The sequence below is a fragment of the Sesamum indicum genome, linkage group LG5 (assembly GCF_026168435.1).
Source record: "Sesamum indicum cultivar Baizhima isolate 11 linkage group LG5, ASM2616843v1, whole genome shotgun sequence".
NCBI classification, from domain to species: domain Eukaryota; kingdom Viridiplantae; phylum Streptophyta; class Magnoliopsida; order Lamiales; family Pedaliaceae; genus Sesamum; species Sesamum indicum.
In genome coordinates this window covers 11,683,405-11,701,869 of record NC_142661.1, presented here as the reverse complement: position 1 = coordinate 11,701,869, position 18,465 = coordinate 11,683,405, and the positions used below count along the sequence as shown (strand labels likewise).

The window sequence follows — 18,465 nt, the reverse complement described above, 5'->3', positions numbered from 1 at the left end:
TTTATTTCTTCATCTCCTTCGTGGGCTCCGTCCTTCGGGCCTCTTCTCCATGGGCCAACCCATGGGCTCCTCCATAGGCCTCCATCAACTGAGGTAGTTCTTTCAATTGTTACAAAAAATAAAACTAAACCTCCCTAACCTATTACACTTATTACAACTAAAAAGAAACCCGAAACAGAAGTTGCGGGAAGTACATAAATAGGGAGAAAGAAAGCCTTAAACAATTAGGCAAAAAATAGAGAGATAAGAATATAAGTGGCACGCATGCCACAACCCAACAGAAAATAAAACATCCAATGGGTTTTGTGATCATCCATGTTAATTCAATTAACAAAATAACACATTTGTTTTCAAAAGAACCATGCACAAAAAATGTAACAGAAACCATGCATTATAATAATGATATCCAATATCATATATTAATCACATATCCAATCAAAGGGTTCTTATGTTAAAAATAATACAACTTAATTATGGACATAACTACAGTACAAAAAATTAATTCTTTTTTGAGAACCCATTCAAATTAATTTTAGTTATTTAATTTTTGAAAATAACACATAACAACAAAAAATTAAATTCCCCAGAATTTACTATTTCAGAAAAATATGCAGAAAATTCAGAAAAAATAAAAATTCTGAAAAAATAGAAAGCAGACATCAGCAAACAATGCGTGCACCCCCGCTGATTGATCTGCTGGCTGTGCGAGCCCACGCATGCCAGCGCAGACGTGCATTCGCCCTTGCTAGCATGCATGTCTGCAAGCGTGCACGTTAGGTCGTGCGCTTGTCGGCACGTCTACTGCCATTTTTTAATTTTTTTGAAACTTTTTTTTTTTGCATTTTGAAGAATGAATTATATTTTAGATATTCCAAAATTTAAAAAAAATTCTCAAGCCCAAAATTAAATGCAATATTAAAATATCTAAAAACCCTAGATTTAGATATGCAATTAAAACAAAAATCATGCTTTCAAAGTCGATTAAAACATGTTATCATGTAAATCCACATTAAACATGTTAAATTATAGGCCTATACACCGAACCGGGCACGAATAACACTTGTAGGAAATGGATCGGCCAAGGAAGCGCGGCAATAGCTCAAAAAATTGATAATAACAATTTAACATGCAATTTAATCTTGATCAATGGGTGTACCCTTAATCTTTTCTCCGTCCTTCGGTGTAAAAATAAAACAAAAAAGGCCAAGAAGTAGGAGAAAAATGAATAAGACGGACAAAAATAGTAATTGAGATTTTTACCCTTTTTTTTTTGTTTGTTCGACTACAAGCGTTGATTCCTCATTCTCTATCGTTCACAGTGACATTTCGGTCTAGAGACCCTCCAAAAACTAACACACCACCACTAAAGGATGTGGAGATTTTGTGCTAGCAAAAACTCCACAAATGTGCAAAGAATCAACAACGTTATTGTTTAACATTTGATCCTTTGTTGTTCTTTGGATCTCTAAGATCTTAAGAGGGTTTTTGGAGAGAAAATATGCGAGAAATTTCATTGGTATGCTGCTGGTCAGCTGTGAGTAATTTTTAGAGGCTTTATATGTGGCCTAGTCACAAGATACCAAGGAGCCTTTACCTGGCAAGACTCCTTCAACCATCTAACACCTCTATGCCACACCACACCCAAGGAGGAGTTTTTACTCCTTAACCTAGCCATAGTCTAACAAAGAACTTGGGCTTGCATTTTAATGGACCGAGCTTGATTAATTAAAATTAAATCAAGCCACGTCTAATGGACTTTAAATAAAATCTAATTTAATTTATAAGTCTAATAATAAAATATACTTTAATCCAATTAAAGGATCCAAGCCTTTTATTCTGTCTCTTTTTTTAACTTATAAATCCAATTCATAAATCCGGCCATGCCAAGTAAAAATAATCTAATTAATTTTAATAGCTAACTTGAAATTCTAATTAATCCAATTAATTAAATTCAAGTCATCGGTTGAATAGATTGGTCTAAATAAATGATGCAATCATTTACTCTCTTCCATATTTAATTTAATTCAATTAAATCAATCCGACTCTTTTGGAATTAATTCCAAATTACTTGCATTCTATTATAGTGGTAGGGTGTGACTCTTTAGGTTCACCCTCAACTAGACTTGGGTGTGTGTGATCGATAAAATTAATTAAATCTAATTTAATTAATTATTTTGGATTATCCTTTAATCAAAAGTAGCTCGTTACCATGAGTTCTCGTGTAGCAATGGTCTATGGTACTAGAAACTATGTGAATAACGGCGTGAACATGTAGGCTCCGAACCTGCACAAGTATGGCCCTACTGTCAATTGTCTCTCGATCTTAGAATTGGGCATGGAATTAGGCGTCGGTTCCCATCTTTGACTAGGCAAAAATGCTTAATACTCAAGACGTATTTACTCTACTGATTTGATCTTAAAAACCTATCGCTGATCGACCAATCATTTTGGGTAAATACTTTTATAGTCTAAACTATTTTAGAGCGCATAGGAGAACTCACTAACATATACTGACAGGGGACAGATCCTCTCTTGAAATCAACCTTCCTTGCTACATACTAGGAAGGCACTAGATAAGGCTTATAACGATCATGTCTCACGACACAGTCACCGCTCGCCATATCCAAGATACAGTTTCATATGTACTTGACTGGCATGATTACTCAAATTTGAGAACTAATCTCGTACTATCAGAACCAAAAAATCCTAGTCAAACCAATCAAGCCTCAATAGTTTTCTATATGACGATCCCCACAAGTCAATTCAGTCAGTCGACTACCTTCCGAACTAACCCACTCAAATAGCAAAGAAGACCTACGTCTTCTACCGACGAAAAACGGCTGCAATACTTAGTGCGAATCTCCATAGGACCTTTGATGCCCTGTTTCTAGGTTCTCGACTTGGAACGTATCAGGACAGGACCCTCATAAGTTGGTTTCATAGCTGCCAAATCTATGCGTAGCCCAACTCCACGAGTTTTACCTTTCGATCTGTGAGCATTTGGCTGTGACATTGAAAATCCTGTTCAATATCAATGGTAAACCTAATAAAACACACTGCCAACTTGATGAACTATTACCGTATTCATCAATCTAATATTATTCGATAAACATTGGAGAATGACTAACAACCAATCTAACTGGCCCCCTATCGCATTACCTATTCTTATTTTGTGGAGAAGCTCTCAATGGAATGTTAAAAGCGGCTGAATTACTGGGTTTGATCCAGGGTGTTTGAATGGCAATCGTGGCACATCTCACCTATTCTTGGTTGAAGATACGCTTGTATCTTTTACAAGGCCACATCGTCATCTTTCCATGGTACCATACTATACTGATACACACAAGCATCGGGGCAGATTATTAATCTCAAAATATCAAGCACGGGGTTTAGTAGAAACATATGCAATGAACACCAATGGCATCTGGTAGATATCTTAGCCGTAGCAAAAGTCCACACTTGGGTTAACCTGCGGTGGGTGCACGTTTGAAGAAAGAAATATTAATGTGCTAGAATTAAGGATAAGATTTGACAGTACGAGGCTGGAAGAAGAAGATGCTCTCCGAAGCGGGTAAAAAGATTCTCCTAAAGGCAATTTTTCAGTCTTTCCCAATGTATGCTATGTCATCCTTAAAATTTTCCTCATCACCTATTCATGAGATTGGAGGAATGATGTCTAACTTCTGGTGGGAGAAGAAAGGCGACAGGAGAGAACACTTTGTGCAAGAAAGAAAGGACTGTGGTTTGGGTTTTAAACACTTGAGGCCTTCAATGATGCCCTTTTGACGACATCTTTTGTTGGACGCATGTTTAAAGCAAAATAATTTCGGAAATACGAATTTGTTTAGCGAAAAACTAGGTGGCCAATCATGATACTGCCGAGTGGAAGGAGCCTAACCTCCAAGCCTTATTTTCTCCTTCCAAAATTAGTTGCAAATAGGCCATTTAGTTAGGTAAACACTCCATAGATCTTATAATCTGACTTTTCAACACAAAATGCAAGTTTTTTATTAGAAGTGCACATCACTTAGTACAAATTCGTGAATGCAATCCCGTCATCATCCTGCAACCTGATTAATAGAATTTCGAATACTGTGGTATGGGTTTTAGCTGGTAAATTTTGCGATAATGCATTACCCACATTGAGCAATCTGGTAAAGCATAAGGTTGAAGTCTTTAATGTTTGCCCTGTGTAAAGCGGAGGACCAAACACTCAACTATGATCTCTTAAAGTTCACATTTTTCAGGCGAATCTGGCCATTGTCACTTCTTCCACATCGAATTATTTTAGGCCCTTATCTAAACTATGCCGACTAGTATCAAATTCTTGTATGTCACTTCGGCACTCAAAAGCTGATTTATTTGTTACTATCTGTTGGTATATCTAAATCACCGCAACAAATGTTTGATTGAGTCATCAAGTTCTCACCCTATGGAGATAATACATCTGTCAACAATCCATCTTCCCGACTACATGAATTGTTATTAGAGTCTTAGTACAATATAGAATCAAGCTCAAACAAATTAGTGGTATCCCCCACCTACTGATTCAGTAAAAGTTCATTTTGATGGTGCAAATTCTCCAGAACAATCATCTATGGGTATAGGGGTTATTGCAGGAAACTCTAAAGACATCTGCTTAGTAGGGTGGACGAAACATTTCTCTTTTCCTACTACACCAGACCATCCTGGAAGCAAAGGAGTGTTCTTATTGAAGGTGATTACTTATCCATCATCAATAAGCTTAAGGTTGTTGAATTGGTCTCCTTACCACTAGGACCAATTTTTGAAGATATCAAAACATTAGCAGTAACTTTTCATTCCATCACTTTTGTGCATGTTCATCAACAAGCAAACAGTCTTGCACATCAATTGGCAAGAAATGCTCACTACAGCTCTGATCATTGATGGAGAGAAATGTATTATACAGCTCTTGGTGCCAAATTTATGATATAATTTTCGTATCCAAGAAAAAAAACAAAAGAAAAAGAATGCTATTAATTGATTATTGTGTCCTAGCAATAGCTAATATCATGAAGTTAGATTTAACCAAATGGTGCGTCCTATATTATTTGTCATAATATCTAATCAGACTGAAGGGGTCAAAGTTGAAATAGAGAAGCTTTTGGAATAATAATTTTGTTCCAAAAACTCGTTTAATATAACTTATCAGTCTTTGGATAAACTCGTTTAATGACTACAACTATTATTTATCATTTATGATAAAGTAAAGGTACTTTAAGATCGGTTTACAATTAGTTCCTCGATTGTACTGAATTGGGCAGCTCACTATGTTGGATTAAAATGGATTGAAACAAAAAATGGTTGGATGTATCCATCTAACAAGCACACAAAGTAATGTAACTCTATGGAAAAATTGCACTTTTTGTACCGTAAGGGCACTTTTCAATTTAGTTCCATTTATTTCAGTTTTCCCACATTGCATCTCACGAGTTGATAAGTTTCTCAACTATAGTCCTCAAGTGCTTTTTTTGTCTAATAATTGACAAAAAATAGAAAAAAAAAATGCACGTGAGATTGCTAAAGGCTAAATTCATTATTGGATGGAAAATAGATGGGAGGACAAAAATTAAATAATATTTTCATCTAATGGGATACAATTTGAGAAAACCGTAACAAATGGGAAGAAATTGGAAAAGGCCCTATATACACTACAAAAAAATGCGGGATTTGGCACGGGTAAGAGAGTCGTTCCAAAACCCGTTCCATATTGGAACGGGCTTTGGAACACATGAGGAATAGATATTGCTAGATGACGTCATGATCCACTTTTTTTCCGGTTATAATTTTTAAATGGCAAAATCGTTCCATTATGTGTTCCAAACTAACGGTTCAAATCCTTCCAAAGACCGCTAAAAAATAGTAACGGTTAATATTTAGAACTCTGTTTGGAACGGATTATAAAAATTAGGAAAGTTCTTGCATTGACCATTCCTATATGTGTGACAATGGATGTCCAAAAGATGATAGTTAGAAAACGTATTCCAAAATAACGTCCAATTTGTAACGGTTTTAGTACACACTTAATGAATTATGCCAAAAACCGTTTCAAATTATGAGTTTTACTTAAGAAGTTATGTGTTTCAAAATCTGTTCCAAAACCCGCTACAAATTGAAATGATTTTTGGAGCGGATTTTGTGGACAATTTGGAAAATAATGTTCCCACACAATAAAATTATTTTTGAAAGTAATAAACAAAATTTTCTATTTAGGAACGGTCCAGAAACCCACAAATAGCTCCAAAGACTGTTCCAACTTTAAAGGGACTTTAAGAAATTCATTCCTAAATACATTACAATATCTTACATAAAATAGGAGGGAAAATCAAAATTTAGGAACGGTCAATTTATTTTAATTTCGTGCCAAATGAGTTCAAAAATTTTAATTTCGCGCCAAATTAAAAGTGGTGGAAAAATCGAACTTATGAATGATTTTTAAATATATGACCATTCCTAAAATGAATTTAAATCATGCCTAAATTTATAAACTATTCGTTCCTAAATATGTCCACAGATTCCTAGTTCAGTTTCCGGTTATGATATTTCAATCTGAGACCCTGATCAATTCCAAATTTAAACGCATACCAATACTTTCTATATGTGAACATATCTAGCGGTTTGATTTAGAATTAAATAGTTTGATGGACGGTTGTGCCGTTTTTAATATCATTAATTGTGTATCAGATACGATATCTCAGTATTCGTATAACAAAAATATCCAAAACTTTTAATCGAATGTAGTATTTTGTCGATTTAGTAACATCAAACGGTCTGATTAAAATTCTAACGGTCTGATTAGACGATTCAGTACAACAGTATAAGGTACTACTTACATTTATGTAAGAGTCACATTCTTATTTATACAAATGCACTTGATCTTTGAACATATATCAATTTAATTCAATGCAAGATATGTTTTCAATGACCTTAATTAATTAATGATCTACTTTATTCTGATCATTAACATGTCTTGGACAATTTTTCCTATAGTTTTTACTTTTCTGATTTTTTTGGAAAAATAATTTTGAGACACAATTAGTAACTGTATGTAATCATTGCGAATGGTCGTATTAATATTCTACCAAAATAATTTCATTTTGAAAAAAAACAACAATGTTTTGTTTTTGTTGGAATGGTTAAACAATAGGAATGATTTTTTAAATAATGTTCGCCAACAGAAACGACGTCTCTTTTTTGATAGGAATAGTCTTAGGAACGGTTTTTTAAAAATTGTCCGGTCCAAAGCCCACTCCAAAAATTAGTATATATACAACACTTAGAAGATTTTTCATTTCTCCCTCCCTCTTCCTCCTTCACTCTCCCTCCCACACTCTCCTCCACTGATTACCTCCCTCACCGGTACTCAGCTCCACCGCTGCTGTCTAGAGGTAAGTGGAATCAAATGGCTAGGTTTCCTTTTTTCTGGACCTTCCCCCCCCTCTCCTTTATTCTTTGATACCCACCCCCCCCAACCATTTTTCTTCTTTTTTTTTACAACACTTTTCTTCTATTTTCCCCCACTTTCATATAAATAAACAGCAATTTTTTTAAAATATTTTGGCCAGTTTTTGAAAAATTTTTCTGAAATTATTTTGAAAAAACTAATTTCGGTTTTTTGAAAATTGTCTGGTTTTTTTGCAATTTTTTTCATTTTCCTAATTTTCTTTAACGTTTTTTTGTAATTTTCAAATTTTTTTTGTAAATTTTAGGTAATTTTTAATATTCTTCTGTAAATGTAATTTTTAATATTCTTCTGTATATTTTTTTAATTTTTTAAAATTTTTAAAAAATTGACAGAAAACTTTTGATACTTTTAAAAATCTTATTGTCAATTTTTTCTGGTTTTTGGTCATTTCTACAATTTATGTGTAATTTATGCAATTTATGTTCAATTTAATTGAATAATTTATGCAATTTATGTGTAATTTATACAAAAAATTTGACCAATTTCACCAATATTAATATTTTTACATAATAAATGTAAATATTAAAAAAAATTGGAAATTTACTACAATTAATAAATTTTACATAATAATCACACTAATAAAAAATTTTTGAACAATTTCCCCTATATTAACATTTTTACATGATAAATGTAAATAATCACAAAAATTGGAAGAATATTCCCATTAATAATTTTTTACATAATAATCACATCAACAACAATTAGGCTAATATTTCCAATAATAACATTATTTACATAATAATGTCAATAATCACAAAATAAGAAAATATTCCCAATAAAAATATTTTTACATAATAATGTTAATAATTATAAAATTAGATCAATAATCCCAATAATAATATTATTTAGAAAATAATATCAACAATAACAATATTGAGGTAATATTTTAAATTAAAATACAATTAACAATTAATAATTATTTAAAAATATACGATTGTTTTCACCACTTACAAACAGATCACACATGTCTTTAAGCATGATTAACCCATCAAGTAAATTTTGCCAGTAGAACTGGCTAGGTTTATCCATCTTTATTTGTCAACAAAAGATAATATTGATAAGAAAATGCTAACTGTTTTTTTCTTTTACAAAAGGTAGAGCTCGGTCAGCCGCACAAGCGATTGAGTTATTTGAAAGGTGCTACTACAGAAAGGAGGACGACAACTGGAGTGGGTTGAGGGCGGCTGAGGTAGCGGTAAGTAGATTATTAATATTATTTGTTTTAGAAAAAAAAAATTCTTGGTTAAAAGTACTAATAGTTTTGTTTGTTTTACAAGAGACGTACCCGAACCACCTTCGACAGCCCTCAAATCAGGATGATATTGATGTCGCTGAAGTGGAGGGGTTAGATTACGTTTTAATTTGTTTTTTTCATTTTTATAATTAGATTATTTTTCATATTAATATAATATATTTTCTTAACTATTCATGTTCCATAATGTTTATTACATTCCATTATTTCATATTAAAATTAATTAATTAAATTCATAATCATAATTACTTAAAAATTTATTCAATTAATTTAATTATATATTTAAATATATTTTATTTATATATTACAATTTATTAAATATATGAATAAATTACAAAATATAAATAAATTAAAATATTAGGAACGATGTTAGTAATGGTAAAGAAATGTTATAAATCTAAATTAATGACCGTTCCAAATACTATTAATAAAATAGTTCCAAACGCGTGTTCCTAAACTGCATTGACTGTTACAAATACTATTGTTAAAACCATTTCATATAAGTGTTCCTTAATAGTGGCCAACCGTTCCTATTACCATTGCTATTTCAGTTTGAAGTAAGTGTCCCAAACTCAGAAAATCTATTGCTAATACAATTACTAAAACAATTTTATATACGTGTTCCAAAACAAGACTGACCATTCCAATTAAAAAACTAAATTTTTCTTGACAAATTTAATATTAGGAACAATTTTCATAGTTTGTTACAGTTGACGTCCCAAATAGGAATGGTCTTGCCTGATCCGTTCCTAAACCCGCTCCAAGTTCGGCCTTTTTTTATAGTGATAGTACCTTGAGCTAGCTTGTAAAATTATAAATCTTGCGGATCCCATCTCTTGTGCTATGATCGGATCCTAGATCTTGTGCTCCGCCAACCACCTTTATGGATGGGATTTGGCTACAGCACATCACCACAATATAGAAAAAGGCAGGATTCGGCACGGTCAGGGCAACCGTTCTAAATCCATTCCATCTTCGAACGGTCTTTGGAACACATAATGAACGGATATTGAAAGAAGATGTTATGATCTATATTTTTTTTAGTTATAATTTTGGAATGGGCAAATCGTTCCAGCATGAGTTCCAAACAAACAGTTACAAAATTCGATCCAAATACCGTTACAAAATAGTAATGGTAAATGGTTGAAACTCTGTTTGGAACATAATATTAAAATTAGGAAGGGTCTTGAGTTGACCATTCCTTTATGACAGTTTGAAAATGTATTCCAAAATGAGGTACAATATCGAATGATTTTGGAACACCCTTAATCAATTACACGAAAAATCATTCCAAATTATTAATTTTATTTAAGAAGTAATGTGTTTCAAAAATCATTTTGAAATTCAATACAAATTGGAACTGCTTTTGTATTATTTCTTTAGTATTACTGAGACTGTTCCAAATGAAATACAATGGTTGTATTTCAACAGTAAAAAAAATGGTCCTAAAGTCATCGAAAGGACCGTTTCAAAATCGAAATCAACGGCTATTTCTTAACAGCTAAATATGTGTGCTCTCTTCATTTAATGTCACTATCTTCTTTTATTCTTATTTTCTCTCTATTTCTTCAATCCCTCTCGAATTTTTTTGATCTCTCACTATCCCACAAATATTTTTCTACTCTTGTTCGTTAACCTGTCTCGAATTTATGTTGATACTTGGAGTCATTTTGATTAGGTAACAACTTTAACCCTTTATTTCTCAATTGAATGTTTTTTGTAATTTTGTCAGTTAAATTTAATGTTATACTAATATATATATATATATGTGTGTGTGTGTGTGTGTGTAGCACCCCCTTTGCTACAAGAGCTATATCTACCATAAACGTCATACTTATAGTAATTCATGTGTTCATATATATACATTTGCACATAATCATCTAATCAATTTGCATACGTAATCCCAACACGTCATAATAGGTATTATCAACCCACAACATTATATATATACATATGAAACACCACAAGTAATCTCCATACTTACTTTGCCTTTATACAACAAAATATGATTTGTACTCTAACTGACAACGAGGAAAAATAGCATACTGGCCCGACCTGCCTAAGTATAGCGCATAGACCTAATCTTCAACAGTCAGACACCTCAAGTCTACTCCTGAAACAAAATGTCAGCAGAGGGATAAGCTTGCCACTCAGTAAGTAAATAACCAACCCTATCTATATATGCATATCAAACACAGCCCAAACAAGATAAACAAGCAATACACATGGAATACAATCAATTTAATTCCAACATAACCAGCTTTATTACACCACATGATGATCTCATAATAAGACAATCAACTAAACTCCATTTTTTTCCTAGTTTGCTTACCAGAAGGTGATATTGTGTTTCTCTCATCAACTCAATCTCATCGTTATATAAATTCAAGTGAATCCCCTTGACAGCCGGCTCATCAATCTCATTTCGCATCATAGCTCTTTTATTTCGCAGCATCGCTCTTTCCATATCACATCTTTTTCATATCGCATCAAAGCTCTTTTCATTTCATTTCGCCTTATAGGCTTTTCAACACATCAATTGGTATTCACACCACAATTACATTCAATTTCTACCACTCCCTCATTTTCACTTATCACCATTCTTGTAAGCAACTAGTAACGTAAAACAATATATCAACATATTCTCATTTTCAGACATCCACAACACATCAAACAACAAACACAATATTTCAACGTATTTTCTCATTCCACGTACACAATACCATCAGTCAAATCAAATCATCCATCACTCATATACTTTCAGATAAATCCATGTCAGCATGAACCACAAATTCAGATAACAGTAAAATTACAAATAAAGATACATATATAGATAATACTAATTATTTACTTACCTCAACCTCACAACGTTTCTTTCTACTCAATCGCTAATTGTCAGTCCTTTCACCTCACCCCCGTATCCTATAATGAGTTATTAAACCACATACAGTTAATAATTCTTTAATATTCTATTTCTATCAAAGTACAAATCTTCATTTTTCCTCTTTATTAACAGAATATTTATTAAATATAATTTTTGGAATATTTCAATGAATTTTCTATCAATTTTCCGGTATTATACTCTTTAATTGAACAATAATATATATAATTGCGTATTTGGTTAACAATTCTGATGGAATTATATAAATTAGCTATAGTAATATTCAAATCAAATAAATTTAATAATCTAATTAACCAACGATATCATTTTTATATCCGATTTGATATTTAATTCGATACTAATTTAAATAGCCAAACTCGTAAAATATTCCGATTAAATAGTACATCGCTCAATATAATCAACATGTAATAAATGAACTAAATAAAAAATATAATTATATAAATTAATAGGAATTAAAATTAAAAACCTTACCTCCATCGCGCGGTTGATGAAGCAGAAACAGGAAATTGCAATTTTGTAACCTTGCAATTATTCAACATACATATGTATATATTTATGTGGGGGTGGGGCGGTGGGTGAGGGCCCACCCCCAAACCCCTTTTTCTTCTTCTTTTTTCTTTCTTTCTTTCATATATATATATAATATTATTAAATAGTATATATTATATATATAATATTATTATTATTTTATTTATTTGATTAAACTTTTCTCGAAGTACCATTTACGTCCTTCCTAATTTTCTTAATTAATATAAATTGTCCCAAAACATTATAACGAATTTCAATTTAATTCGTTCAAATGTTATTACATTCCAATTATGACCAATAATTTATTTACCAATTAACTAAATTTCATAAAATTTTACCAATTAATCCCCCAATTATATATTATAATCTTTGGGGCGTCACAGTGTGTGTGTGTGTTTAGGACTCATCGTCATGTTAACAAAGTTGAGGAGATGGATGTATGAGATGGACCTTCCAAATAAGGTGGGTTTCACTCCGTTGAGGATGGTGTTGCTACATTTATAGAATAACCCAAGTCTCAACATGCATATATGGATGGTGAGAACATTAAGTGTCCTTGTTGGAAGTGCGAAAATGAAGTTTTCAAAACCACGGACGATGTAAATTTTGACTTATTTATGGAAAGTTTTATTGCGGAGTATTATAATTGAACTTCTCATGACGAGAAGAGGGTGTAGGAGTATTTTGAGGCTGTCACCGTGGCCCCATTGAAGGAGGAGCAAACTCCCATTTCTATTGTTATGGAGGATACCAATACGCCTTGGGGTGATGCGGTGCAGATGGATTCGGCACAGAGGATGGTTTGTTATGCCGCCAGGCCGACTGTCTGGTCTTCTAAGTAAAACCAGGATGTTGTGTCTGATAATGGTACAAGGTCATGTCCTACTAATGCAGGGCCTAGTTCATATTACGGTAGGGGGCCCTAATTGTGTGTCTGGGCTGGCAGATCGATTACATGATGTAGTGCATGAAGTCATTTGAGGGTTGTTACTGAGTTGGTAGGGTTGCACCAAATCTCAATTGAGAGTTGCCACTGAGTTGGTGAATATCAAGGTCGGCAGCCATTTTCTCAGTATATATATGACCAAATATCTCTATGGGCTGATCATATAGTGCCCCACAACCAACCTGTATAGGATTACTATACTACGAAGAAATTGATAAGAAACTTTGGTTTACCTATTGAGAAGATTGATGTATGTAAAAGTGGTTGCATGTTGTACTGGAAGAACGACATTGATCTTTGACTACTACACGTTTTGTGGAGAAGTTAGGTACAAGTCAACCAGGAAGCGAAATCCTAGTCGCAAAAAAGACACCGTATGCCATTCTTATGTACCTGCCGATCACCCCTCGCCTGCAAAGGTTGTATGCTTTAGAAGCGACTGCTGAAGAAATGACGTGGCATGCCAACAATCAAACGAAAGAGGCATCCATGTTCAATCCGTCTGATGCAGATGCATGGAGGCATTTGACCGGACGTATCCTCATTTTACAGTAGAACCCCATAATGTTAGACTGGCTTTGTGCAAGGATGGGCTTGCACCGCACAGGTAGTATGGTCGTACATTCTCAAGTTGGCTCGTTATAGTTACACCGTACAATCTCCACTAGGAATGTGCATGAGTCCTGAGTAAATGTTCGTGATGATGGTGATCCTCAATCCTTCCAATCCGGAACGTCTCATCGATGTTTACCTAGAGCCATTGATCGAGGAGTTGCAGAATTTGCGGCATGTAGGTGTACTAACGTGTGACATTGAGAAACGAGATATTCCCAATGCACGATGTGTTGATGTGTACTGTGAACGATCTACCCGCTTATGGAATGACGTCTAGATGGAGTTCTACTGGAGCTATGCAGTGTCCAGTTTGTATAAAAGACACACGTTCATTCTACGGGCAGAACGGTAGAAAGGCTTGCTGCTTTGACTGCCACAGGCAGTTCCTCCCGCTGGACCTTCCGAATTGTAGGAACAAGAAAGCATTTCACTAAGAACCAAGTAGAAAGAATGTTCCACGGCCAATATTGATGGGAGAACAGATCCGCAAATGGGTTGAAGAGTTTAGCCCTGTGGTTGAAGTGTCATTGTCACTCCCGGACGGGTATGGTAGCGAGCATAAGTGGACAGAGAAAAGCATCTTTAGGGAGCTTGAGTACTAATTGATGCATCTGATATGACACAATACTGATGTCATGCACATTGAGAAGAACATGTTTGACAATATATTCAATATTGTAATGGATTTAAAAGGAACAACGATGGATACTCTAAATACACGAAAGGACCTGAAGATCGTATGTACCGAAGCTTGGGCTGGACGAAAGAAGGCTGAACATGATGCCCAAAGCCATATATACCCTGACTCTTATTGGGCCGACATTGAGGTTGAGACAATACCTACAAGTTGCGACGGACAACCATAATTATAACCTGCATGACCCAAATGGTATACAATTAGTTGTTGAGCTTTCTGTTGCTAATCAACAAGGAGCAAGTACATCCCGATCGAGGAAATGTAAATCTGACTATGATAGCTTTGATGAGGATTACAGACTTAAGAAGACAATAATTCTGATTGACATTTACTGTTTTCTATATCAAGTGTCTATGTATTTTGCTGAATATAAATTAGTATAAATTAAAAAATTACCGATAATAATTTATGAAAATATTTTAGTAGCTAATTTAGACGTACAACTTGCAAACTATTTGTTTATACCAATAAAGTTTTTTTAAAAACAAAACACACTATTTTTTCTATTTAGGAATGGTCAAAAAATTAGGAAGTCGATCCAAAGCCCGTTCCAACTTTGAACCAACATTAATAAAATAAACCGTTCAATATATTAGAATGTCCCAAATAAAAAATAGGAAAAGTTAGAATATAGGAACGGTCTATTTATTTTCATCGTTTCAAAATAAGTTCAAACAAATTTAATTTCACGCCAAAAGAAAACTGGAGGAAAAATCAAACCTAGGAACGGTTATTTAATATTTGACCGTTGCTAATATGATATTAAATAAAATCGTTCCTAAATGTATAAAATATCTGTTTTTAAAATGATTAATTGAAACCATTACCAGATGAGTTACAAAAACCGTCCATAAATATTCCTATAGATTGCTCGTTCTCTTCCCGATTACAATATCTCAACATCCGGCATCCTGATTAATTCTATATGTGAACATATCTAGTGGTCTGATCTAAAATAAAATTATCTTATGGATAGTTCTATCGTTTTTAACTTCATTGATTGTATATCAGATACGATTTCTTAGTATCCATATAAGAAAAATATCAAAAACTTCATTGAGTGTAGTATTTTCTCGATTTAATACTATCCAATGGTCTGATAAAAATTTTAACGGTCTAATTAGATGATCCAATACAATAGTATAAGATACCACTTACATCTTCGTAAGACTAACAATCTTATATACACAAATATACTTGATCTTTTAACATGTATCAATTTAATTCGTACCATTATATGTTTCCAATGACCTTAATTAATTTATGATCTAGTTTTTTCTTAGCATTAACATGTTTGGGACGGTCTTTCCTATATTTTTTCTTTTTTGATTTTTTAGTGTAAAATAAAATATTTTAAAAAAATTTTGGCAATTTAAAAATATTTTCTTAATTTTTCTGTAATTTTTTAAAATTTTTATACATTTCTAAAATTTTAAAAAAATTCATATTTTTTGGTATTTTTAATAATTTTCTGTAAATATTTGAAAGTTTTAAAAAAATTGTACATTTTATTTAATTCTCCAAAGTTTTGTAAATTTTTGGTGATTTTAAAAATTTTCTCTTAATTTTGGGTGATTTTTAAAAATTCTGTCAATTTTTTTTTATTTTTAAAAAAATTCTGCAAAAAACTTATTTTATGCAATTTTTGCAATTACAGAAATATATAGTTGTATAAGAATTTATACAATTATAGAAATTTATTTTATGTAATTTCTGCAATCATAGAAATTTTGTGTAATTTTTCAAAATTAATTGTATAGTTGTGTAATTTATGCAATTATTATGTAATTTAGTAATTGTATAGTGTAATTATTTGTGCAATTTACTGTAACTTTCTATGATTTATGCAATTACTATGTGTATTATATCATATTGCTTTGATGTTTTACGAAATTTATTGTATACATGTACAATTTATTTTATAAATAGGCTAATTTTTACATCATAATGTGAATAACCAAAAAAATTAGAACAATATATAATCCCAATGGTAAAGTTATTTAAATAATAATGTAAATAATAAAAAATATAGGACCAATAGTTTAAATAAAATAATTTTTACATCATAATGTAAACAATCACAACAATTAGACCAACAGTTAATCCCAATAATAACATTATTTAAATAATAATGTAAATAATAAAAAAAATTAGATCAATATTTCCAATAATAACATTTTTAAATAGTAATATAAATAATCAGAAAAGTTACACCAATCTTCCTAATAATAACATATTTACATAATAATGTCAACAATAAAAAAATTAGACCAATTTTTCCAGTAATAATATTTTTACATAATAATCTCAATAATCACAAAAAATAGGCTAATATTCCCAGTAATAGCATCATGTACATAACAATGTCAATTATCACAAAATTAAAAAATATTCCCAACAATAATATTTTTACATAATAATGTCAATAATCACAAAATTAGACCAATAATCCCAATAATAATATTATTTATAAAATAATGTAAATAATAACAATAATAAGGTAATATTCATGAGCACATCAATGCAGTCGTGACGGGGACACTTTCCCCACCTGTCCCCATGTCTAAAGTGAGGTGCCGCTAGAATACCAGCATTTCTGGTTTGAGAGCATGAAGGTAATTAATTTTAAAATTATTTGGTTTAATCTAATAATCTAATTATTTTATGAATTTTACTAATGCTTTTTTGAATTTTATTATTGTAGATGATTTATTGGTGTGACTGTGACGATGAGCCCATGTTCTGTCTTCCACATGTTAGTCGAAAAGTAAATCCAGAAGATACTTTCCGTCGCCCTGTCTATCCTGGTCAGGTCACTCTAGTTGGCCAACAAGGTCAGGCCCTAGCTCCAGACCTACTGGGCCAGCGTGCACTTCCAGCGGGAGTCCTCAAAGAATAAGGCGAATCGGGCGGGGAACTCTACGGCGTCCTCAATTGGGTATCGGGGGGGAGGCGGTCTTCCTCTATCGGCATGCACAAGAAGAAGTTGGTAAGTAAATAATAATACCAAGCCTCTAAGGCTCTCATATGACGATCCCCGCGAGTCAATTCAGTCAGTTGACCACCTTGTCAACTAACCCACATAAATTTCATACACACCAACTACATGGGTTACAAAGTGGTATGTAGGCATCTGTTGTGATGTGAAAGTAGTGCTTGATGTAATTTGGTAAGCACAACAGATACATGCGCTAGGATGAATACTTTTCATATTCGTTGAGACAACATTGTTTAAATAAAGATTGCTTAAATGGTTATGAAAACAACCAATCTAATTAGCTTTTTGGTCACCTGTTCCAACAGGAATCCGCTATGGTAGCTAGCTTGTAACTTTTCTAAGTAACCACACCACCATTTAGCTTGAATACAAAACCTGATTGAGAATTGACATCATTATGCCCGACTGAAAAGTAGCATCTCTGTAGTCTTTTAGTATAAATTATCCACCACAGTAGATCAAGAACATATCTTTAGTCCTTTTTAGGTACATAAGTATGGTCTTGACCGCACTCCAGTGTGCTTCACCAGCACAGACCAAATATTTGCTAGTTACGCTTAAAGTGTATGCGAATCGGGCCTAGTGCATTAGACATCATACTGAATACTGCCCACGGCTGAATCATAAAGAATGTCTGACATCCATTTAAGCTCCTCATCAGTCTTGGGAGACTGTTTCTTGGACAACTTAATCCCATGCCTCATTGTAAGGAATCCTCGTTTTGAGTTTTCCATGTTGAATCTATTCAAGACTTTCTCAATGTACAAGGATTGAGTTAATCCTAACATCCTTTTGGATCTATCCCTGTAGATCATGATGCCAAGGATGTAGGAAGCCTCACCCATATCCTTCATGTAAAACTGAATGGACAACCATGCTTTTATGTTTTCTAACATCTTGACATCATTCCCAATGAGAAACAAATAGTCAACATAAAGTAGAGGGTACGTAACCGGGCTCCCTCAAATCTTCTTGTATACACAAGGATCGGATTCATTTTTGATGAAATCATATCCTGCATGACTTCATCAAAATGTGTGT

General features: G+C 32.8%; 1 long non-coding RNA gene across 1 annotated transcript; it reads right to left on the bottom strand.

The window, feature by feature from the left end:
• Positions 1-10,626: 10,626 nt before the first annotated feature.
• LOC148788119 (uncharacterized) lies at positions 10,627-12,158 on the bottom strand. The gene is made up of 3 exons (XR_016065621.1): positions 12,112-12,158; positions 11,594-11,660; positions 10,627-10,851 (listed from the first exon to the last, which is right to left on the bottom strand). It is a non-coding gene; the product is annotated as an uncharacterized LOC148788119 (long non-coding RNA).
• Between the last annotated feature and the right edge of the window lie 6,307 nt (positions 12,159-18,465).